Below are 26164 nucleotides of genomic sequence, written 5' to 3'. Positions count from 1 at the left end.
AAACTCTTGGTTGTTGGTGAGATCAACTAAGGGAATAAAGTACGTAGTATCCTGCTGGGATCAGAGACGTATGGAGCGCGACTGTACCTTGAATCAATGTGATATTGATTAGGGTTCAACTACAGTCCAGACCGAAGTTAATTTGTAGTAGGCTAGTGTCTGTAGCGGCTTAATACAGTGTGGTGTTCAATCTGGACTAGGTCCCAGGGTTTTTCTGCATTTGCGGTTTCCTCGTTAACAAAATTATGGTATCTGTGTTATTTCTTTTCCGCATTATATTTTGTTATATAATTGAAATATCAAAGGTTGTGCGTTAAGATCAATCAATTAGAATATCCAACCTTGGGTTGTTGATTTACATTGATTGACACTTGAATATTGGTCTTTGGTACCGTTCAAGTTACTCCTCTAATTCAATCAGGCTCGCAGATTTCTACTTGCTGATTGCGGATTGAGTTAAGAGTTAGAGATATTAAACTCTTTGATATACTTTAATCTAGATTGAGTCTGACTGTCTATTTAATTATCTAGAAAGTATATTGGAGTAAGTCCTCTCAGATTGCCAAACGAATTGTTGGGTGTGGTTGTTATACTCCCGCATTTTCAATTGGTATCAGAGCAGGCAAACACGTTAAAGACCTTATAAGTCTTTGTTTGTAAGAGATCTGATATGAACAGAGGTGCTATCTCTAAACACGCATCACCAGTTCTGGAAAGCTTGGCTAAAAATCCTGATACGCCTAATAAATTGGTCACATCTTCTTCATCGTATAAACCCACTATTAACTGGGAATCCCGTCTTGACGAACAATTAGATGATCTCTCTTATGGGAGCAATTTAGAAGAGGGACAATATATTGAAGAAGAAGTGTCACAGTTCATTCTCCTATTTGATCGTCTTCTAAAGAAAAAGAAGTCAACATCCTGCTTGGTTGAATTTCTAACCCCTCTCTGCGTTGAAAACATAAAATTGAGAAAACTCTTTAAGGGTTATGATAGCTTGTTACAAGCTACTCTTAAATATCGTAACGAAGATATATGTTCAAAAATCTCTGAGTGTGATGATCTTCGTTAGAATCTCCTTGTGTTGAAAGAAAGACTTGCAGAAACCGATGCAATGTATGTCTCTTAAGAAGAGTAATCCTTCTACTACCGTAGATGTATCTGATAGTAAAGTTCGTGAGACTACAAGAATGACTTAGTTGAGGACAAATAAAAACTCTCCTGTCAACTGCTATTATTGCGGAAAAAAAGGTCATGTTGAAATAAGATGTCATCTTCGTATACGGAATGAAAAACTTCACAACATTCTTATTTGGATGTCGAAAGAAGTTGTTAAACCTGTTCCTCAGTGTTCAGTTAAAAACTCATTCCACAATCATGAAAAGGGCTTCTTAGAGGGTTTTTCTGATTATGACCACAACATTTCTTCTACTTACAACTGTAAAAGGAACAATGTTGTGTGGATGACTCATAATTCTGAAAGACCTGTAAGAAGAAAAAGGTGTCGAAGAAAGAAAAATTCTTCAAACTTCTCTATTTCCCTCAATAATGATCTTGCTGACATTCCTGATTACATTCACATCAATAATCGTGTCTCGGAACTCAAGACCAGTATCAACGGGCTCAAACACAAGATCAAGAAGGCAAGGAAAGAAGCTGATCCAGGTAACCCTTGTCATTCTCCTAATAATTCCAGTATAGGAGAGGAAAGTAAAAAGGAGTGTGTCAACACCATTAATGAACTTCATGTTCATCAATATAAAACTTGACTATTATTTTATGTGTATCCTCTCTATGGACCAATGGGAAGATACAGATAACCCTCAACGAAGATCTTCTTCTTGAAAAATGGTCTGTGTTGTATTGTGATGAAAGTGTTCTCTCTTCCTGTAGTTTGCTCCAAACAGTTTGTTTTTAAGATTGTTTACCTTTTACCTTCTTAAGATACACTAGTTTATCTTCCTAGAATGACAGTCGAGTCACCTTGTATCAATGACTCATGTCATCTTCTCAACCTATTTGCTCCATCCGTTAATAGACCTCCGCTTGGGTCTTAATCTTGTATATGTGCACATTGTACCGTTACCAAACGTTTACAAGAAACCCTGGTTTCTCTTGTGGGATTTTTCCTTTATATATGTATCAAGTCCTTGATATACATATACTAGTTCGGTAATGCCAAGAGCTTCTGGGATTGATTGAGAAAGTGCACGATGGAAGGAAGCAAAAAGGAAGACAACTTTGATGAAGTAACCTTTGAACTTTATGATGATCCCATTCCCGTTATTTGCTATGAAGAAATTTATCATGAAAAAGATTTTCCAATCCAGATGTCTGTTCAATTGGCTGGAAATCTTCTTCAAGATTTTGAGGTCGTGCATGAACATCTCGAGATTGCATCAAAGAATCTAGTGTTTTTACAGGAGGAGCTAAAGAAAGCAACTGATGAACTTGCCCTTGTCCGTTCCATGGTTGCTAATCTCGTCTGAGTTTATATGTCTAGTAAATCTTCTTTTTATGTTTTTAGAAGAATAACTAGGGTTTGGAATAACCATTATTGTGAGTACACATAGCTATGTCCAACGATTTTCATCTTCAATGTTTTTAGATTTATTTATTTAAATTCTAAGTGTTTTGGAAGATTATTTTTGCAATTTTAATCTTTATGATTTTATATATTCCAAATTTTTATGGGATATGTTGTTTACGTCCGTGAACCTGTGACTGTCCCATTCTTGTTCAAAAGTTATCTCTATCATGTCGGTATGAATGTATTGATAGAAGATAAAATGAATTTTTGACATTACAAAAGTTAAAGCATTTTATGAAAGAAACGATAAAACTTTTGTTTACAAGGATTAAGTCTATTATATGTCATTGTGCAAATAGTGATGGAAAATAGAATGAATCCTTGTCTATTCCGCAGTTTTGGTCGATCTCCGATCCACATCTTTGTGCATATACTGTGTTGCTCCGTAAGGTTCCTTATGTTTGAGCATGACCAACTAAATTGATCATTTTCTTGTGGTTAATTTGGTTGTGTAATTCCGATTGAATTAATCATGGGTTTTCTTGTGGTTAATTTAATTGTTCATTTCGATTGGATTAGTCATGAATTCTTTTGTGGATAATTCAATAGAATATTTTGGATTCAAATTCATGTTTTCATGTGATTTGATTTTGTCCAAGGAAACCCTTATTTTCTTGTGAAAGTAAGGTCGCCTTATTTGTTCTTTCGGGAATGACATTTTATGGGGGAGAGTTCATTTTGAACTTGTGCTTAATTGCCAAATCTTTGTGGGGAGTGCGGTATGGAATACTATGGGTTATCTTGTATCTTTATAAACTCCTTGACGAATGCATTTAACTTCGGCTTTATGATGGCATCTAAATAAGTTGATATGGTATTCTCTTTTGGTCATGAATTATCTCTATGAAAACTTCATGAGGATCCAAATAGTTTTCGTACCTTTGCCAATTTATATTGACAAAAAGGGGGAGAATTAATGTGTAATGTGATACTAAAAATACATATGGTTTACAGATCATTATGTAAGGGGGAGTGGTTTTCATGTTGATATGAAGTATTGACTAAGGGGGAGTGATACATATCACCATAGTATTGTTGTCGAAGTTGTGATACAATTGGACTTTGATGTTGTGTAATAATACTATGACACCGTATAACAATGATTGAGAGCATTTTTGTTTTCTCATTATTATCGCTACGGATCTTCAACAACTGTGATGCTGAACTTACAACCTTTAGGATCATGGAGTACTTGGAAGTGACGAAGATTTCGAGTCGCGTTGAAGATGCCAAGGAGATCAAGCTTTTAGATGAGAAGCTATAATTTCTATCTATTTTGTAATCCATATGTATTGATAGTTTTATCACTAAAATTGACAAAAGGGAAGATTGTTAGAGCACTGCTCGGTCGAACTCGCATGCGTTGTTATCTCAAGCATGTTTGTCAATGTTAGTTATCAAAACTATATGTCTTGATTTCTAGCCTATTTATAGATGTCTCGGACTAGGACATAGATAGTGTAGTTGAGCTTAGACTTCACATAGTTCATCATTTGAAGACGAAAAAATACTAAGGGGAGCTTGTGGAACTTCTTCGACAAAAGTTATGTGGAGACTTGAACTCATCTATCACTTGCATAGTCTATTTATACTATCTCCTATATTGAGACATAAGTTGTGTTAAGATATAGTTTTCTCTATACATATTTGAGATTTCGAGCTGAGTATATCTCGCTTATATATTTCTCGAAATATGTGTTGGTAATCTTTCACTTCGACCAAATTCATCTTATATCATGAGAAAATTTTCGAGTATCATCTTACATGGTTTGTGTGATACAATCATTTGATGTAGGCTTGGAATGTTTCGATAATGATTATTTCAATATATTGAAAATTGCTTTAATGCTAATAATGTGTGAAAACAACTATTGTCATTATAGAAGAATGTTTCAATGATTGAAAAAAGAGTTGAGAACGTAACCATGTTTGGATATAAACATATATAGTGTGTTCGCACATTAGTGTATAAATCCATAAGCCGGGAGCCAAGTGTATGCATATGTGTGTATAAGAAATTGATGAAGGAGACAACATAAGTATGCGCACCCTTACGCATACTGATAGAAGTTTTCGAACCAAAAATATCTGCTGCGTTTAGGAATTACAAAATCCTAAACTAGTCTCCCTAAGTATGCATACCCGTACGCATACTGGAGGGAGTTTTTGAACCGAAAATATCTACCGAGTTTGGGGATTACAAACTCCTAAACTAGTCACCTTAAGTATGCGTACCCATACGCATACTGGTTGAAGTTTTCGAACCGAGAATTTCTGTTGAGTTTGGAAACTTAGTAACTCAAATCCGGTTGCTTAAGTACTCATACCCATACGCATACTTAAGCTGGTTACTTTGTCAAATCGGTCAGCTCATGAACTTAAACATTTAAATCATAAGGAATGCAATCTTTGAAAATCGTGGCTATAATATTCATGATTGATTCAAGTGAATCAAACCGATTTGGTTTCAATTGTATTTTCTATAACAATTAAACAACTCTTTAACTAGTTTCATTTGAGTCATTTGAACTAGTTATGGTTGAGACGAATAAGGTTGATATGAGAGTAATCATATGGCTAACCTCGGTTAACTATTTGTGAACCAACATGGTGTACACGTTTAGGTACGGTTACATGAACCTAAATGAGGGTACATTTCATTTGTGTGTAACAAGCTAAGTTCGATCTAACGGTTGAAAGATATTAGCTTGGTTGAATCGAGTTTTTCATCTAACAGTGAATATTGAATGCTTTGTTACCAAGGTAACTTGGATTGCAAATCCTGATTTGAAAAACTATATAAAGGAGAATTCTAGCAACTGGGAAACCTAATCCCCACACCTCCTGTCTGTCACTAGTTGCATAACTAGAGTCGATTCTCCTTTAACCTTAGGTTTCTTCTCGAGACCATGTAGGTTAACGACTTGAAAACTTCATTGGGATTGTGAAGCCAGACCGATACTACTTCTGTTGTAGTTGTGTGATCCGATCTTGTTGTTTCTATCGTTTTGAGTACAATTGAAATAATTGGCTCGAGATTTTATGTCTCATATAGGCAAGATAGAAAAGTAATCACAAATACCTTCGTCTCATCGTTTGTGATTCCACAATAACTTGTTTCACTAGTCGATTAAGTTTATTGTGAGGTGATTGATAATTCTAGGTTGTTCTTCGTGAATATAAGTCCGGTTTATCAATTGGTTCCTGTTCACCTTGATTTTTCAAAAGACGGAACAAAAACTCTTGGGTATTTCTGTGGGAGACAGATTTATTCAATCCTATATACTTTTCTGTGTGAGACAGATTTATCTATCAAGTCTTCGACTTTGGGTCGTAGCAACTCTTGGTTGTGGGTGAGACCAACTAAGGGAATCAAGTGCATAACATCCTTCTAGGATCAGAGACGTAAGGAGCGCAATTGTACCTTGAATCAGTATGAGATTGATTAGGGTTCAACTACAGTCCAGTCCGAAGTTAATTGGTAGTAGGCTAGTGTCTGTAGCGGCTTAATACAGTGTGGTGTTCAAACTGGACTAGGTCCGGGGTTTTTATGCATGTGCGGTTTCCTCGTTAACAAAATTTTGGTGTCTGTGTTATTTCTTTTTCGCATTATATTTTGTTATATAATTGAAATATCGCAGGTTGTGCGTTAAGATCAATTAATTAGAATATCCAACCTTGGGTTGTTGATTTACAGTGATTGACACTTGAACATTGGTCTTTGGTACCGTTCAAGTTACTCCTCTAATTCAATCGGGATCGCAGATTCCTATTTGCTGATTGCGGATTGAATTAAGAGTTAGAGATATTAAACTCTTTGATATAATTTACTCTAGATTGAGTTTGACTGTCTAGTTGATTCTCTAGAAAGTATATTGGAGTAAGTCCTCTCAGATTGCCAAACGAATTGTTGGGTGTGGTTGTTAGACCCCGCATTTTCAAAGAGCTTTGTGATTAGTTTTTGTATCTTACCTATCGGAGATAAATCTCGAGCCAATCTTAAAGAATATGGTACTCAATACGATAGAACAAGTAAGATCTAAACACGCAACTACAAAGAAAATAGGTCGGTCTGGATTCAGAATCCCAATGAACTCTTCAAGTCGTTAACCTATAATGGTTTTTGGAAAAACCTAGGTTAAAGGAGAATCGACTCTAGCACGCAACTGGTACCACACAATAGGTATGGGGATTAGGTTTTCCAGTTGCTAGAGTTCTCCCTTATATAGTCTTCAAATCAAGGTTTGATAGCTTCGAAACAAAGCAATCAATATTCACCGTTAAATAAAATCATGATTTAAGATTCAATCTAAGTTTGCTTAAAACCAAAGAAATATATCTCCACCGTTAGATGGTCTTAGCTTGTTACACACAAATGAAATATACCTTCATTCAGATGTAGGTAACTGTACCTAAACGTGTATATTGAGCTGGCTCAACAATAGCTAACCGAAGTTAGCCATATGAACACTTTTTTATTAACCTTATTCATCTAACACTTCTAGATCAAATGATAATAAAATGAATCTAATTGTGTTACTCATAGAGTTGTTATATTCTCATAGAAGTATACAAGACACAATTGAAGCAAAATCAGATTGATTCAAAAGAATCAGTTCATGAACATTTAGCCACGGTTTGCAAAGATTGCATTCCTTATTTTATATATTTTTTTCATGAGTATGAAATCATACTTAACCGATTTTAGAACTTAAATAACTTAGTTTGCAAACGGGTACACAAACTTAAGTTTCAGACATTTGTCATGTACTACAGTCCGCAAACGGGTACGCATATTGTCGTTACGGACCAAACTCAGGTGAAACAGTTCACAAATGGGTATGCAAACTTAGTTCCCGGACTTGAATCACACTACAACAGTTTGCATACTGGTATGCATATTGTGTTATATATATCCAGACAATGGTTAATTGTTCTAAACTCTCATTTTAATCATTGAAACATCCTTAGAAGACAACAATAGTTGTCTCACAAAAAATATTAGCTTATAAGTAATTTTCAAGTGATCGAATGATCAATATGAAACATTCTGAGTCTACATCAAATGATTGTCTCACACAAATCATGTAAGATGTTTCAATGCAATTTTCACATGATCATATTTTGACTCATTATTTATTTTTCAACAAATAAATCGTTTCGAACTAAACTCGTCAAGAATAATGATGAATGTAGTTAAAGAAAAAATATTTCCAATACATATTTCTAGAAAGATATAAGTGAGTTAAACTCAGCTCGAAATATCAAATGTGTATAATGTAAAGTCTATATAGCTATACGACTTAGTATCAATAGGAGATATAATAGAATAGACTTATGAGTGAAAGATAAGTTTTAGTCTCCACATACCTTTTTTTGATGAAGTTCCTCCAAGCTCTCCTCAGTATATTTTTGTCTTCAATTGATGAACGTCGCGAAGTCTAGAGCTCAACTACACATTGTTAGAGCATAGCTCGGTTGAACCCACCAAGCGTTGGTATATCAAGTTTGGTTGTCATATTTTAGTGAACCAAAACTCATTTAAAGAGTCGCTTGATTATATGATAGATTCAACTTCGTATAGGTTAGCTTTAAAGTATTAGGAAATGAGACATTACAAGTATTACGTGAAGACTTGAAGAATCTGAAGAAGTAAGAAGCTACAACGACGACATCATCCTTTCACTTGAGGTTAGTAATATTTGATTTGAAATGTTTCATTTCCTAACGTATCTTTCAAGTCGTGCATATTGAAAACATAACTGCGAAGCTGTGAATGATTATACTCTAGTTAGACGTAGTATTAAGGAATACAATATGAAGTATAATGCTTATCTTTTGAACTTCGTATATAAGACATCGACATAATCGTATGAATGCTATTGTGATTATGTATGGGTATTGGTGAATATTTTTTCCAAGTAAACAATGTTTTACATTCGTTTAAAGGAATTAAATTCATAAACTTGTTTTGTGAATCGAAAGGGAAATCGCTAGGCTTATTGGTATTGTTATTCATTGCAAATATTTTTGAATTACCAATATGTGTGATTAGTGTAACCGCTCATGACTTGTTTATACTCTTGGTAAAACTATTCACAAGGTCTGACTTTTGTATTGGTATGACTTTTATTAGTGAAACCGATCTTAAGTAATCACCTGAGATGGTAAGATCGATATCTTGAATTTGGTGTGACTAAATACTAGCCATTGGGCAACCGATCCTAGTAAGAGGTGTGACCGATCACAAGAGAGAGTGTAGTCGATCTTGTAAGAGGTTTAACAAATTTTAGTAAGTTGGTGTAACTGATAGACGCATTTATGTGTCTAATATAGCCCAATTGTATACATTGTTAGTACCCATTTTTGTACTTATTATGTTGTTTTATTTATTTGTAGGAGTTTTTGGAAAAATAATCCCTTGCGGCGAAATGGGCTCAAAAATGTGGCATTTGGACCTCCGTTGATAGTATACCGGAAGCGCCCCAGAAGTGGACCGGAAGTACCCCAGAAATACCCCGGAGGAACCTCGAAAAAGTGCGGAAAACATCCCAGAAAAATTACTAAAGGCACCCATGTTTTGGTTATTTCCACCCCAAGAAGTCTATTTCAACCCCACTTGATATTTGCACCCCTGAACTGGATAGGGGAAGGTCTTCAACAAAATTCAAATTCTTTTTTTTGGCGGGAAATTTTTCTTCTTCCCTGGCAGAATTTCGTTCGAGATTTTGATGGATCTGTTGGGAGATTAAAGAGCTGAAACTTAATGGGTATATGTGATATGAGTATAAAAAGATATTATGGTGGTTGGGATCGATCAAATTTGGCCAGAAAATCAATTCCCGATCAAAACAGGAGAGAAGAATATCAGTTTCATTTTTGGAAAGAAAATCACGTAAAAGATGCTGCATGGTTGTGGAGTTAAGACCAGATACTTTCCTAGGTTGCGTATCAATCAGTTTCTGAAGATTTTCAAGGAAATTAACGTACACAGAGAAAGAAATAAGAAATTATTCTCAAAAATAATTTTCTTCACTGTGAAGATTTTTGAGGAGTTATGGCGAGATTAAATGAGGCTTAGGAGTATAAATAGGCTCTATGGGTCGACTAGAATGGGTGTCGAGAGTTTGGGGGCTTGAGGAGAGCTTAGGAGCAAGAAATCAAGATGAACAGCAAGCTTCCTGCTGCTGTTTGCTGCTGCTGATGAAGAACACCAAGAACACGAAGAACGGACTCGCAAGCGCAGTCGTTTATGAACAGTGTATAAGACGCACAGCTGTGGGTCGCAGTACAGTTTAAGCAGCAGCACTTGTCATTTATCGTTCATTCTGTGACGCTTTTTGTGCGTCGCAGATTACAGTTTACACCTTTTTCTCTTCTTCTCATCATTTGTAAACCATTTTTGAGCCATAATAAATTATTTTGAGATCATTTATACTATGATGAGCTAATTCCCTCGTAACCAAGGCAATGGAGGAAGCTATTCACGCAACATAAATGGGTAACTATTTCATTTAATTATATAATTCACCTAATCGCTGCTTTTGCAGAGTTTTAAATTGTTTGAATGATTGTCTTAATTGTTTGTTATTCAGTTTGATAGGTTATGCTTGGTTTAATCTCTTGATAATCTATGCTTAAGGTTTGCAAATAATGTTTGAGAATCTGTATGATTGATAGTGAATTAAAGATAAAAGAGGACTTAAGAATTGAATAGAGTTTTGAAATATTTATCATTCAATTTTGCATAATAGTGGAAACTAGTGTCTTGGTTACCTCTCTCCCAAACTGTTAATATTTTTGTATATATATTCTTAAATCTAAAAATCCATCACCTTCACAAGTTCGAGTTTGAACGATACCCCTTACCACTACAACTACAACCCCCACGAAAAATCTTTAATCAGTAACCGATCTTATAACTTGGTCAACCGACCACAAGTTTTACCATAAGAAGTGGTAACCGATCCTAGTCCTTAGTTAGCCATTTTATGGTAACTAGTGTAACCGATCCTAGTACCCACTTGGAGGTAGAACCGAAAATTTATGTTGAGGTAGAACCGTGAAACCCATTAATGGTGATTTGATAGGATAATCAATCACATAGTTCTTGGAAGTCAGATGAACCAATTATAAACTTGTTTGGAAGTGTGGCAAATCGGTTCCAAGATTGTAAATATGAAGAAAAAAACTTACAAAGTAAAGATGTCGACATACTTTGAACATGTGCAGTAACTCTTATCATTTATTGTTCAAAGATATTCCTTAATGGCTAAAGGAAAATCCCGGATCGAAATAAATTGAGAATCTTTTAATTAAAGTTTTTAGTTTTATATGCTTTTAATTTCCAGTAATTAAATGCGTATATTTAGAAAGTTAAAATTGTTAATGTGCATTTACTAATTGAATATTTTCTATTGAGATTTCGGTCATTAATTGGACAGTGCATTTCCAAGAATTATGAAAACTGTTTTTTCCCTTATTGCATATCTTTGAGAATATTCGGTTTTGGAAATTCCTTGGTGTCCAAACTTCCTTGTCTATAAATATTGAAGTTTGCACTTCTAGCAAACTAATCCTCAGAGCCAGCAAAACTACCTTGTTGTGTTGTTACTGGTGGAGCCGCCTATTCGGAGAGGAAGGTAGCCTAATTAGGCGAAATCTCTTATGGACGCTCGGTTTAAAGACTTCTTTGGGATTGAGAAGCTCTATTAGTACCGTTGGTAGGAAACTAGATAATTGTAGTTTCTTATTAGTTTTCGATTGATTTGATTGACTAACGGTTGTTGAACTTTGATTGCACCTAGTTTGTTTATGCTTGAGAATCTTATCTTCTGATATAAGATTCACTCAAACTAGCTCGAAGTTTCGACGGGGATCTTTAGACTATTTGTAGATCTAAAGACGTCTTGTGATAATCCAAAGTTAACAGACTCCGTTCTGCGTGTGATTGATTACAAGAGATTCAAGTTTATTGTGTGCAGGTGTTTATTGAAGATCTAAGAAGATTTGAAGACAAAGAAGATGTTGAAGATATCTTATTCGAGTTCATAATCTTTGGTGTGCACAAAACTTGATCGGCTGGGGATCCAATGATAATCAGTTTATCTTTGTGATAGATTTGATTGATTAGTTGTGTACATCCGTATCAATACATTTCTTTGTAATTCGAACTATTGATTGCAAAATCTTAACAATTACTTTTGTAGTTCTTGAAAAGATAGATCTTGAAACCTCACAAAGGAGTTTATTTGGATAAGCGGAAGAGTCTTTTGTCAAACTCATATCACGTTGATTGAAGAGAATTGTTACCGAACAGATTTGTTGTTCCTTTACTGTTTGGAATACGAACCAAAGGAATTGGTCCATGTGCGTGACTTATTGCAAGTTGGAGGCGCAGGGATACATACGGAACTAGGTGAACTATAGGTTTATTTGCTTGGTCTCAACTATACGAAGTTGGTTTAGATTTTGTATAGCGGCTTAATCCTAAAAGTATTCAATTCTGGACAAGGTCCCGGAGTTTTTCTGCATTTTCGGTTTCCTCGTTAACAAAATCTTTTTGTGTCATTTATTTTTATTTTCCGCAATTATAATTGTTGTTATTATAATTTAAAGTAAATCACACAAACGTTAATTCCTATTTACTTGATAGAAATCCTACGGTGTTTGGTTAAGTCCAAACCTTTTATCAAGTAAACATACTTCGTTGTTGTATTGTCTCGATCTTGAATCCATAGTCAATCACATAAGTTATCTTGTTTCCGTATTGTCTCGATCTCGTATCCATAGACGATCACACGAAGTGTGAACCGATTAGTTGTATTGTCTCGACTCAGTCCATATAAAATCACTTCCAGAGAAAGGACTTATAGGTGGAAAAGTTTTAGATTGAGGTATATTTAGGTACCCTTGTCTTTTCACACATAGGTACCCTTGTCTTTTCACACATTCTATCTTAGTCCAAGACTTAGCTATAAGTAGACTAGAAATTAATACTTATAGTTTTGATCATCTAAACTTGACAAACAAGCTTGAAATAGCAACGCTTGCGTGTTCGACCGAATAGTGCTCTAACACTTCCCCCAATTTAACAGTGCTCTAACACTTCCCCCAATTTAAATCGTGGACAAAGTAGATAGCGGAAGGCAATAAAAAATGAAGTATCCAAGGCATGACTCATGAGTAGTCGAGCATGTGAATCTTTAGATCAACCAAAAGAAAAAAAGAGGAGAGAAATGAAGAAAGTATTGTCAATTGTTTATTACTATTGTCAGGGTCTTGGATACATGTATATTTCGTTTCATGCTATAGAATTTTTGGTATGCCATGAACTTGGTTGTCTTTAAGCATATAAGATTGTCTCCCCAGGATATCATCAACAACGCAATAACTCAAGCAACAAAATATCATGATGCATTTCTTACATCTCCCAGACCCCACCATCACATATAGTTGACCGATGTGCCATAGCAACGACCACCTCAAAATTATGTTAAACTCAATACGGATGACGCTTCTTATTATCTTGGTTTCGCCGGTATTGAGGGAGTCTTTCGAGATGACTCAGGAAATTTCATTGCTGCTTATGCACAACACATCTTCAAAAATAACAATTACATATAGCAGAACTTATGGCAATCAAAGAAGGTTTTATTTAGCACATACTTTGCATAAAAAACAGTTAATCGTTGAGAGTGATTCTCTTTAAATTATCAGTTTGTGTCAAGGCAAGGTTCGCGTGCCTTAGTTTTTTGGGATATTTTGGCAGATATCCACTTTTCCGTGCTTCGACTGCATTCAATAATTTTTGTGCATAGATATCGAGAAATTAATAGTGCTGCAGATCTTTTACCTAAGGAGTAGCAAATGATAACCTTTGTAATCACTGATTTTATACGCCTCTATCTTTTTTGGTTTCCATTTTGCAGGAGGATATAAGATTAAGTAATATGGGCTAGATTGATCAACACATGTTGCACTTTAAAAAACAAATGATGTTTATTTGTTAACACTAGTTTTTTTTTCTAGAAATTGCTCGCATGTGAATTAGTAGCGAGATAGTTGCGCTGAATGGTTCAGCATAGTCAAAATCACCTTTGCGCTGAATGATTCATCGCATGTAGATTTATTTTTTTATCTGACGGCTGAGATGGCTGCGCTGAATGGTTCAGCGCATCCTAAATATGCTTTTCACTGATGATTCAACATATCTAGTATGCTAGATTAGAACTACAATAGGACTTAGGAGGTTTCCGTAGGATTTAGCCTAAAAGGAAGAGTTTTTCCTTGATATATAAATCTCACTTAGTTTGTCTTTAATATACTTAGTTACAAAAAAGAAAATGAATAAATTTTTTTATCTATTGCTAATATTACTACTCCGATGACTCAAAGCAAAAAAATTCCAACTAATACGACTTGGCTTCATGATCATTATGTAACGCCATATGATCCTCTTTATTGCACCATCCATGCAAGAAAAGTGTATTAACTATCTTAAAATATTATATCCCCTTCGTTCAGGTTTAGTAGCTATATCTGTGTTTTTCATAAATATTAAGAAATACACAAGTAATATTTTTGTTTCTACAAACACCCTATGCTAATATTTATATTTATTTTTCTTAGGTTTTAGATTCCTAATTTTTCATTCATACCTTATTTTATTTTTATTAGAGAGAACACCGGATCTAAGAGTAAACTGTTTAAAGAGAGTGTTTATGAGAGGTGTTTAGAAAGTTGAACATATACACTCTTTAAGTTAGGAACTGATTCCAAGTTAGAGATAAACCAGAAAAAAGTGAAAAAAAAATATGAATTATGTCAAGTAAATCAGGACAGAAATAAAATCCTAATTTAGCAACTAAATTAGGACGGAAGGAGTATATAATTATATAAAAATATAACAATCTCAAAATAGCAATAGTTTTTTTTTATAAAAGTAAAATAGCAATAGTATGTGTCAACCAATGTAGTCAATTTCGGATCTCACTCTATCTTGGTTGAGGCATAGTAATAGTGCACTATGCGTAGTACCAATGCAATCAATCTTAGATCTCGATCTGCGTCGATTGGGACTGAGACACTGGGACAATTTTATCTCAAGAAGATTCTCGGTGAAATCTTGGAATCTTTATTTTCAAATTTTATATCCGTAGTGTGTAGGCCAAGCATGTTGTATACTTTACATATGCTAAACTTCTATAGATATAAAGAAACAATACCAAATTTGAAGAAAAGTAAAAAAAGAAAATGTTAGTTTTTTAGCGTCGGATTTGCTTTTCTTACTAATTTTTTATATGAAACGATCTGGGCGCATCTCGATGGAATGTCTGTCGTCTCGGTGTGTTTCTCGATCAAATTTTGTCTCGCTGAGATTAAGTAATTCATCTCAGCCATGAACCGCAATCAAGATTGACTACATTGGTGTTAACCACAACGCATCAAATAATATCTTACAATTTTAAACATTGATCGGTATTTAAAACATAACTTCCGATAATAGTAGTTTGATAACACATCAATAAGAATAATGATTGTAACACGTCTATGCCTTTACTAAACTCATTTTTTGTTATGCTAAATGTTCCGAACATCTAATTTTTGAGCAATGTTTCAGACCAGCGGTCAACTTAGGGGGTGGCTTGGGAATACTCCATCTACCCCTAAAATTATTAATTGTGGTTGGGAGGTTGTTTTTTTTTTTTTGATCGGTCAAAAGGAGAATTCATTGAAAATATGGTACTTAAGGGGGTACCATAACCCAATAAATATAACCGAAATAAAAAAGAGAAATTGACATGGGAGTCAATCACCAAAAAGAACGAAAAATATTACAAAAGCAAGAGTAAATGAGATAACACACTCTTGCTACTCCATGCCCTCTCAAATAAGTCGATAGAAATTTGAATCCCATAAACAAACTACCATATTAGCCGTTAAACCTAGCATCTTACTGTTTGATTCGGCCCAATACTAAGCTTGAATCTTGATATCTCTAATTATGCTTGCTAAATTTCTCCTTTTTTTTGTTGAAGATCCTTGCATTCCGTTCCTTCCAAATGCACCACCATATCGCAATCGGAAGATTTTTCCAAATATGGTTGAGCCGCTCATCACCCCAATCATAACTCCAAGTTTGAATTGTTACGCCAATGCGAGTATTTAGTTCCAATGGAAACTACATCCTTCAACAAAGCAAGTCCAAATTCTTTTAATTCTCCAACAATCATAAAACAAATGAGAAAACTGACAAGCCCTATCCACATGCATACCTCTTCTAGGAAGATTACCAGTCGTCATCAACTTATCGTGGGAGAGAAGCCATAGAAAGAAATAAGGATATAACCAACTCCATATAATCTTGTTTGGGAAATTTATATCATCCGGCTCACTTCGAGAGATAACTCCATATTTACCGTATACGCCTCCAACTTGTTGTTATCCCCAACCATCCATAATCTAGAATCTACGACTGCTTCTTGGATATTTACCAATTCTAATGAAGAATTTATAGAATCAACCACCCTCATTATAGCTTGTGAGTATCTTTCGCGGGACATAAACTTTTATTTGATGTCGTCACTTGATATCTCATACAACCAAGCCGCAACACACTTTTTAGCTCTTGAACCTTCAAAAGCTAACGGAAATCTATTGTATAAGACAACATCTCTGATCCAAAGGTATTCACAAAATCTAGTTTCGTTACCCTCCCCAATCTTGAATCTTACATGTTTATTAAAATCTTCAAGCTAAATATATATATTATGCCATAAACTACACCCCTTTGGCCCTTTTGGTTTATGAGTTTCCCAACCCGTCAAAATTTCACCAAATTTCTCCACAATTATTTTTCTCCAAAGAACATATTTTTCCGTCCCGAATCTCCACCACCATTTTTTGAGAAGAGCCAAATTTACATGTTTAGACACTCGGATCCCAAGACCTCCACTTGCTTTAGACTTCACAACTGTGGACCAACCAATATTATGAATTCTCTTCTTGTTTGAGTCGTCATCCCATAATAAATTTCTTACTATTCTACCAAGTTTGTAAGTTATGGAGAATGAAGCAAGAAATATTGATAGATAATACATGGGAAAACTAGCCAAAACACTTCTTATAAGAGTCAAACTTACCTCCTCTTGATATCAACCGCCCTTTCCACAAAGAAATTTTAGAAGCACAAGATTCCAAAATCTTCTCCCAATAACTTTATCACCCAAAGGTACACCAAGGTATATACCTGGGAAATTATATCTTTTACACTCTAACATACTCGCAAACCCATCAATATCTTCATTAAGAGCGACACTGAACAAACAACTTTTAGATAAATTAATCTCCAACCCCGAGGTTAACTCAAAACAAAGTAGTAAATATCGGAGAGCATCCACTTGCTCATGCTTCGCATCAAGAAAAACAATGGTATCATCGGAAAATTGTAGATGATTAACTTTTATTCCTCTATTTTTCACCGAAAATCCTGATATTTTACCAACTTCTTGCGCCTTACTTAACATATGACTCAACACTTCTCTGAAGATGGTAAAAAAGAATGGTGAAAGAGGATCACCTTGACGATGTCCCTTGCTACTACTAAAGAAACCATGAGCCAAACTATTCACAAGAACCGAAAATTTTGAGAAAGATAAACAATTTCTTATCCAAGCACGCCAAACACTTCCGAAGCCCATTTTATATAAAACTTCATTTAAGAAGTTCCAATTCACATTATCAAACGCCTTTTCAAAATCTAACTTGCACACCAACTCCAGATCTTTTTGACGAAGTCTAGAATTCACGCACTCATTTGTTATCAAAACTTCATCTAAATTTTGATGACCCTTTATAAAGCTAGATTGCGAGGGAAAAATCAAGATAGGAAGATATAGCTTAAGCCGCTCCGCTAGAACTTTGGAGATGATCTTGTAAACACTTCCTATGAGGCTAATAGGTCGAAAATCCTTGACCTCCTCAATACCGATCTTTTTAGGAATGAGAGCTATAAAATTGTTCTTTAAAGAGATATCAAGAATATTATGATCATGAAATACTTTGAACACCTTCATTAAATCTTTTTTTAAGAACTCCCAACCAACAATATAGAATTTCATAGGGAATCCGTCTGGACTCGGAGCTCTATCCACACCTAAATTATGAATTGCTTTCTTTACTTCTTCTTCACTAGACGGCCTCTCCAACTAATTTCTAGCTTCTTCATCAATTTTCTTTAAACACAAATCTTGGGAGATGTTTGAGAAAACACTTAAATCAACGTGCGATGAGAGGCGGAGCTAGTCCATGACACGTTGCCTACTCTGTTGGGTTGGCTGCTAAATCTTTGCCTTTTTTATTTTTTATCTTTTTTTTTTTGTTTTTGGTATAATAGGCTCGAAAGCCGATTTTTTGATACTTGCCTATGCTAAAATTTTAGAATTTTTTTTTACCTACCCGTATCTAGATTCCTAGCTCCTTCCTGGTGTGATGTGCTTAGTCCTAATGTAGTCAATCTCGGATCCCGGTCTATATCGGTTGGGAAGTTGGGGCCGAGACATTGACACAATTTTCTTTGACAGAGATTCTCGATGAAATCTTGGAGTCTTTATTTTCAAATTTTATATTTGTAATATATAGGTCAAGCACTGTGTACACTTTATATTTGCTAAACTTGTATAGATGTAAAGAAACAATTCCGATTTTTAAAGGGGAAAAAAGAGTTTTTTAGTGTTTGATTTTTTATTGATGTTTTATTAGATCTAGGATTTCGACTGCATCTCAGTGGAATTTCTATCGTCTCGGCGAGTTTTTCAATCAAATCTCGTCTCGTCGACATTAAGTGACCTTCTGTCCTAGACCAAAACCGAGATTCTTGGTCGGGATTAACTACATTATTTAGTACTAATCCTGAAGAGTTATAAGAATTGCCAACTAAAATGATATTAGCTTAACAAAACTACTGGCATATCTGGCTATCACCACTCACATCGCCCCCAATATGTTGACTTTACCATTTTCACTGTCCACTGTGATTTTTTGTTTTTTTTGTAAGCATACTCTCCTAAGAGCAACCATAGTCGACGACCAAAACCAAATATTTGGTCAAGAAACCAATCACTATCGAACGGAGTAAAGATCAAATACCAGACTAAAACCAAAAACCAAACTATATTTGGTCTTTAATTTGCTTTTGGCCGGGCGTAAGTATAGATTGCGTCAGAGGTGAGGCGAAGTTATGAATTACGTTCCAAAGAAGACGAACATTTAAGTTACGTTTGAAATTCAGACGCAGATTAAAGTTGCGCCACGTACGGGGTGAAGACCTAGACATCAGGCGTGAATTATAACTACGCTCATTCAGAACGCTCTTTATAATTATGCCCCCATCAAGCGTAAGCATATCATTATGCTTCACCATTTATACTCCTCCACCATAACGTCGCACCACGGACTAAACCCATTTCTTTTAGTTTTTTTTTTATTTTTACTCTTTAGTTATGGTCGCACCACTGAGCATTTTTCTTCTTCATTTTAATTAGATAGAATGGAGGTTCCTAATTAGCTTAAAATTTATGTTATTACAGGAGTTGGATCCCAACTTTTCACACGGAGGGAAGCCTGCTTGAGAGGTTTGAAACCTCTTGCAGTGAGCCTTTGGATTCGCGAAAAGAAAAAAAAAACAATTTAAACGTATCTCGACTTATTTAAATCCACTTATGCAAACAAGTGATGCATATTTAAATTATCAGGATTGTACAGTGATGATATAAACTACTTTCAGAAAACAACATTATTGTCACTTTCGGTGCAGAATTATTCGATCTCAGGTATTTTTGAAGTTTCGCAAGATCAGCATTCACGATAAACAAGTGTGAAATTGAAACGATTTTTATTTTCCCAATTAGCACATGCGGCAAGGGACAAAATACTGTAGGCCTCCATTTTTCTAATGAGAGTAACAGTGCCGTACGTGTCACAGACTCACAACTCTATTAAAGAGCACTCGGTGCAACTTGGGTTTACATCTTATCCCCATATTTTCTTTATCATTTCATCTGTTAGAACAATACCAGATTTAGAAAGAGAGAGTTCAAGGAAATTAATCATGGCAAACAATGTTGCAGACGTAGGAAAATGGTCACTCAAGGGAAAGACTGCTCTTGTCACTGGTGCAGCTAAAGGAATGGGACATGCCACAGTGGAGGAATTGGCTGGATTTGGAGCAACAATTCATATCTGTGATCTGACGGAAGAAGCTATAGAAAAATGCTTAAAGGACTGGAAGGAAAAAGGGTATACTGTTACTGGATCAGTCTGTGATGCTTCGGTTCCAGCTGAAAGAAAGAAGCTGATAGAAACTGTTTCCACTGTTTTCGACGGCAAACTCGACATCCTTGTAAGTTTTTGCTTCGGTTACCTGATCTTACTTCAGTTTGCATTTGTTTATCGGATTTTGTATGAATAACCCTTGTTGAGTTTACAGGTAAACAATGTCGGAACGGCAATATTTAAAGATGCCTTGGATTTCACTGAAGAGGATCACACGAAAATTTTCGCCACGGTCTTTGATTCCGGTTTTTATCTTTCAATGCTTGCACACCCTCTCTTGAAAGCTTCTGGTGCAGGAAGCATTGTTTTCATCTCTTCTGTTACCGGGGTTGTCGGTTTGCCTTTATTGTCCAATTATGCAGCATGTAAAGGTACATGATATTCCCTTTTACCATGTTGTTAAATGTGAAGCAAAATTTCAAACTCCTTCATGTTATTTTTATCAGGAGCAATAAATCAAGTGACAAAGAACTTTGCTGTTAAATGGGCAAAAGACAACATTCGCGTCAACAGTGTCGCGCCATGGTTCATTAGAACCTAGCTCGTTGAATCGGTAAATCAGAACTACTACTATTTAATGACCATTTTCGTAACCAATGAATGGGCATGCACATGAGAACACTGTTGTGATTTTTATTAATCTTTCTCTTCTTTTAACAGATTTTGCAAGAAGAAGGATTTGAGGACGCTATAATCAATAGAACCCCACTGAAGCGCGTTGGAAAGACGACCGAGGTTTCTCCTATGGTGGCATTCCTTTGCCTTCCTGCTGCTTCCTACGTCACTGGCCAAGTTATTTGTGTTGACGGGGGACTTACAGTGAACGGGTTTTAATCTCTTGCAGACAAGGAAATAAACTTAAAACAATAATTTCCTGCTTTTTGGATGCACCATTTGTTCAGTCATCTGAAATTTGTTTGCTTAAATAAACTAGACCCAGGAGGCATATGAATTCCACTGTAACAGTGTTATCTGTAGTACATTTGTGAACACGTAAATCAGGAAGGCATCTATATGTTCACAAACAATATTTGCACTCTAGGTACGGACTCGCACTGATAATACAATGGCATTGATTCCTTGGCTCCAAACCTTCGGATTTATCATAGCCTCATCCAATAACATCGAGAGGGGCGTTTACGTAGGGGAAGATAAAGAAAACGAAGCATAAAAGTAAAACTCATGGAGCGTTAGACAAATATAAAGTGCTGAAATGTAAATAAGACTGGGATTTACGTGGTTCAGCACTAAGGCCTACATCCACGGGGTTGTTGTTTCACTATATACTTGATGGTTACAAAGATAGTCGAGTGACTTTGGGGTTTACATAGATCTGTATATGGTAAAGGACTAACTTACACTCACAATTTCTCTCTCCTTTTCCTCAATTTTCCGATCCCCTTACTTGGTGGAGAGGGGGGGTATTTATAGGGTTAGAGTGTGGGACCCATCTCTGAGGACCGTTGGAACCTTATCTTCTTGTGTTTGTGTCCATCACGCGGGGGTCTTCGTTTATTACTTCATCACGCAGAGTCGTCCTCGTTCGTTCCACGGGTTGATCGACACGTATGCTGCTCAGAGTGTTTAATGCGGGTAGTTGAGGTGCCTGCTCGTGTCAGGCAAGTGTCTTCTGCCCCTGTCACATCCATGTCAGTTCATTTTCTCTCCACCGTTGATCTTGGCTTCTTTTGGGGATGAGATAAAGTAACTCTTCGGGAGTTATCTGGTGCTCCGCAGTACATCGTGTTACCGGTACGTCTTTTTAACTTCTGCCCTTAGATTTGTTCGGGCAAAGATCCAACGTCGGCGGGATGGGCATGCTGTGGGCACATGTCATCATGCTTTGATGACTTTGTCCGCATGCTCTCCACGTATGTTCCTATATACACGTGTTTGATGATGAAATATGTGCACACAATTTGCCCCTTTTCTTCGGGCTTGAGTGTTTAGTGGGAGCATTGAAGAAAACAGTCGTTACATATTCTTCCTCTCTCCTAATAACTTCTCCTAGAGACTTGGGCATGTTTCTATTCGTGCATTAACTGCTCATTTAATGGGCACGTTTCCCATTCCTCCCTTAACTTCCTTCTCTTTCTTTCGAGTATATTAAGGAGGGGAGAAAAATTAATTTCATTCTCCTTCGAAAATTAATTTCATTCTCTGTCATTCTTTGTTCTTCAACCATTAAATTCTCTGTCTTAGCATTAATCACGCTCCCTTCTTCATTGTTTCTGGTTTGTTTCATTATCTGTCAGTCTTCATTCTTTGTTCTTCGACCATTAAATCCTCTGTCTTAGCATTAATCACGCTCCCTTCTTCATTGTTTCTGGTTTGTTGTCCTCTTCCTGCTGCTGTTTGTGGTGGTAAGGTTTCTTTTCTTTGTTCCTTTTGTTTTAAGCTGTGTTGGTTGTAAATTTTCTGTTGTTGATCGTATTGTAGCCTCCCTTTTGCTGTGTCGTCCTTGTTTGTGATGAAGAACCCTTTTCTAATGCTTGTATGCTAGTTTGCCCCTGTTCTTCGTCTCAAATCGAGGAGGCCATTGTTTTACGTGTATTGATTGGACTTTTGAGTTTGGGGTTTTAGGGTTTCTGTGCTATGTTGAGATGGACTGCTAATTTTGTGGTTTTTTTGATCTTTGGTGATGACCTTGTGTTTGTTTCTAACTTGTTTATGTTGTATCTCTTCGCAGCCATGTCTGACCGTCCGCAGCTTCCTTATCAAACTCCGGGTTCTAGTCTACCGAGATCCCCTCCGCGCAGAGAGTCTCAAATGGATCCCGTGGTATCAGAGTTTCTTCTTCAGGGGCGAAGGCCTCTCCTCCTAGGAAAGATGGTCCTCAAAAAATCCTTCCGGGTCTCGAAACGCTGCCGACGTGCGGTTTCTCGTCCTCGTGATGACGTTAGGTGTGCGCAGACACCTCCTCGTGTGTTGCCTTTGATGTTCCTCCTCTGCGTTCAGTAGTGCCTGTGCAGCACCCTCTACCGCCGCCTCCAGTACTTCCTCTCAAAGGGAAGAACACCAAAGGTTGTGTCCCGAGGACTGAATCGTCTAAGAATCCTCTTTGAAAAGACGAGCTTCCGAGGCTTTTGTTGGTTCGTCCGACCCCGCGGAACAGGATGAGGCTGCCCCGGTGATACGCAGTGTTCGGTCAGCAAGAAGAAAGTGACGTTCAAGCATATTGACCTTGAAGTTTTCAAGGAAAAGCATGAGCTTCAAGCCTTCGAGGTTCGTTTCTATGCCCCTGAGGATGATATTACTTATGAGCTCCTCTCGAAGTATCAGTTTGACGAGTTCCATTGTTGACTACGGTTGGAGCTTTCGAGGCGGGTCTTATGCTGCCGTTGTACAAGTCTGGCGACTCCTTCTATTACGATGTGCTTGCTGGTCGTGAAGGCTCTTCTACCAATACTCACAGCCGTTCTGTGTCGCAATTATCGGGGAATTATCTCCGTGCACTGAAGGAGTGTTATCTGCGGAGTAAGGGACAGACGACGATGACATGTTACGTTCCAAATCCCGCAGAGAGGGAATGGTATACTCCTGAAAACTTCAACAACTCTTTTGGTGATTACGTCAATAGTAGGAATCGTAAACCGTGGAGTGTTAGCCTTCGGAATCTCGCTGCTCCTCGGGGTGAAATTCGTCTGTTAAGTGAGGTCAGCGATGCCAAACTGAAGTATGTTCCAGGCACCGGGGTCTAGTCAGCGGAAACTTTTTCCGGCACGTGAGAGGATCAAGCGTGACCATGACTACGAGTGGCACGCTACTGTAATCGAAGTTGTTGGTCCTTGGGCGTACGGTTGGATTCCCGGTCCACGCGGTTGGCGTCCTTCTGGGAGTAGCAGGCCACGTGAATCTCCTCCTGCTCGTTATGGAGATTTCTGTCCCTGGCGTTTAAACTTCGCAGGTATGAACTTTCCTTATGCCCTCGACGTCGTTGAAGGAGACGAGGAGGAAGGTTCTGGTGCTATACTTCCACCGAAGAGTGCCACTACTGCTAAGGTATGGTTATTGCAGTTTCTGGCCGCGCTGTTCGAAAGTAACTCTGTGGAAAGTAACTGTTCGGAAAGTAACTCTGTGGAACATGTGTTGGTTTGCAGGTTTCGAAGAAGAAAAAGATTGGGCCGAAGCAGTCTTCTACCATTGTGATGGGTGAGGCTGAGGTTCATGAAGAAGTTACCAGTCCGGTAAACGAAGAGTTTGCCGAGGATGAGATTTCTGATGGGGAAGAACGTACTGATACTTCCCCCCTAATGTCGAGGAGGAGTTGGTGCGGGTTTTGAAGGTGATGGAGGAAATAATGCCGCGGTAGCTGATGGCAGTGTTATCGCTGATATGTCAGTCCCTGCTGGTGATGCTGCGGGAACTCCCCCACCATGTCTCAAGAGTTCTCTTTGACCGGGTTTATTCCGCAGGGGATCTCCTTGACGATGCTCTTGATTTTCCTGAAGACTTCTCTCTACTTTCCCCCAATGATGATTGGGATGTGGGGGGTCTGGTAAGGAAGACGCTGCTGTTCAGGATGGATGTGCGTGTTGATGCCGAAACTTGTGTTGATGAGGCAATATCAGCCAAGGGGAAGTCCGTGGTTGATTCGCCTTCTGAGGATTTCCCTCATTCGCTGACATTTGAGGGTGAGGACGCCATAATGGATTGGCTTAAGAAAAAGGGTTTGTTGTTTGTCCCTCATCCTGCCCCGGTGGTTGCTGGTGAAAAGGATTCCGATGCTTATACCCGTCGGATGATGGAACTGTCTTCCAAGGCGCGGGTATCTGAGATGTGGGGGAAAAGTTTGAGTGTTCCCGAAGCTACCCTTGTACCGGAGCCTCCTACTTCTGTCGAGGATATGATGGCCATAGCCGACGGTTACCAATATGGTTTTCCTCAGCAGCGTGTCTTGGAGGTAAGTCTTCGTACATATCTCTTCGTGACGATTGAATCCTTCGGTGTAATAATGTTTGCCGTTTTGATGTGTAGATGATGAGGAGTGAGCATTGTAACCATGTGTTGTATCAATTCTTTAAGGCGAAATCTTTGAAGCTGGAGGCTAAGCTTCGTCACAGAGAAAAGGAATTATCTGCGGCTGAGGTAGAAATAGAAGAACTGAAGAGAAGCCTTAAAGAGAAAGAAAGGCTGGGTGAAGCGGAGGCTGGGCTTCGTTCAGAGCTGTCGTTCGCGCTGAGTTAGAGCAAACTCGCGGCCAAGTTTCAGCTTTCACAGGTTTGATTCTTTTTCCTCTTTTACCCTCGCAGTGCGTCGTAATTCCTCTATATTCCTTGTTCTGTCTGAGTCTCCCCACCCTATCTCCAGTGGGTGGCGTCCCCGAGTTGATATGGCTTCGAAACGAAAGGGCACGGCAAAAATCTCGTATCAAAGAGCTGGTCGAGAAAATTAAGAGTGAAGCCAAAAAGTGGGACGCTCGGGCTGAGGTATGGCGCGCAAGGCATGTTCAAATGGTTGATATGCAGAATCTGTATAACCATGACCGTACTTTGTTCAATGGTACGCTGCTGTGGACACGTGAGAATCTGCGGGAATCCCGTGAGCGAACTTCATTGTTGGAGTCTAGGATACATCTTCTGGAAGAGGAATTACGAAAGGCTCGCTCCCTTCCTTTTCCGGGAGTTAATGAGAGCATGCTGTGTCTTACCAGAGAACGGGACGATGCCCGAGCCGAAGTTTGGGCTCTAAGCAAGGCCCTTGCTGCGTCTCGCGCTGAAATAGCACGTCTGGCTGAGTCTGAGAGAAATCTTGAAGTATGTATGTACAGACTTGGCAAAGGGGTATCAGAGATAAACAACGAAGTCAACCATCTTCGTCACATGGATTCGATGAAGCAGGTAGAACTAGATGCCAGTCAATTTACTCTCACCAACCTTCAACTAGATTATAAGAAATTATCCGCGGAATATGACCATCTTGATGAAGCGCGAGATGCGGTTGTTAATGAGTATGAAGAGGCTTCGGCTTGTGTCGAAGGTATAACTCTATTTCATCGAGTGTGATTGTGTCTTTTCTGTGCTAACTCCCTTGTGTTGTCTTTTTCAGAGCTCGAGGGACAACTCCGCGTTGCAAATGAAAAATTTGAAAAGGCTCAATCTTCCTTAGCGCAGCAGGAAGAACAGACTAATCATTTTAAGAGTTTGGCGGCATCCCGCGAAGAGGCCGTTGGTGCAGCTTCTAAAGAAGTGAATCGTCTATCTTCGTTGTTATCCCAAGCCCAACAGCGGACGACAG

At 37.6% G+C, this 26164-nt stretch overlaps 1 pseudogene; it reads left to right on the top strand.

Annotated features, from left to right (window-relative positions):
• The first annotated feature begins 19703 nt into the window (after positions 1–19703).
• On the top strand, positions 19704–20761 carry LOC113272567 (annotated as a pseudogene).
• The last annotated feature ends 5403 nt before the right edge of the window (positions 20762–26164 follow it).

This window comes from Papaver somniferum, chromosome 4, assembly GCF_003573695.1.
Source record: "Papaver somniferum cultivar HN1 chromosome 4, ASM357369v1, whole genome shotgun sequence".
NCBI lineage: Eukaryota > Viridiplantae > Streptophyta > Magnoliopsida > Ranunculales > Papaveraceae > Papaver > Papaver somniferum.
The sequence above is the reverse complement of the archived record's forward strand: the minus strand, read 5'-3'. Positions and strand labels throughout refer to the sequence as shown.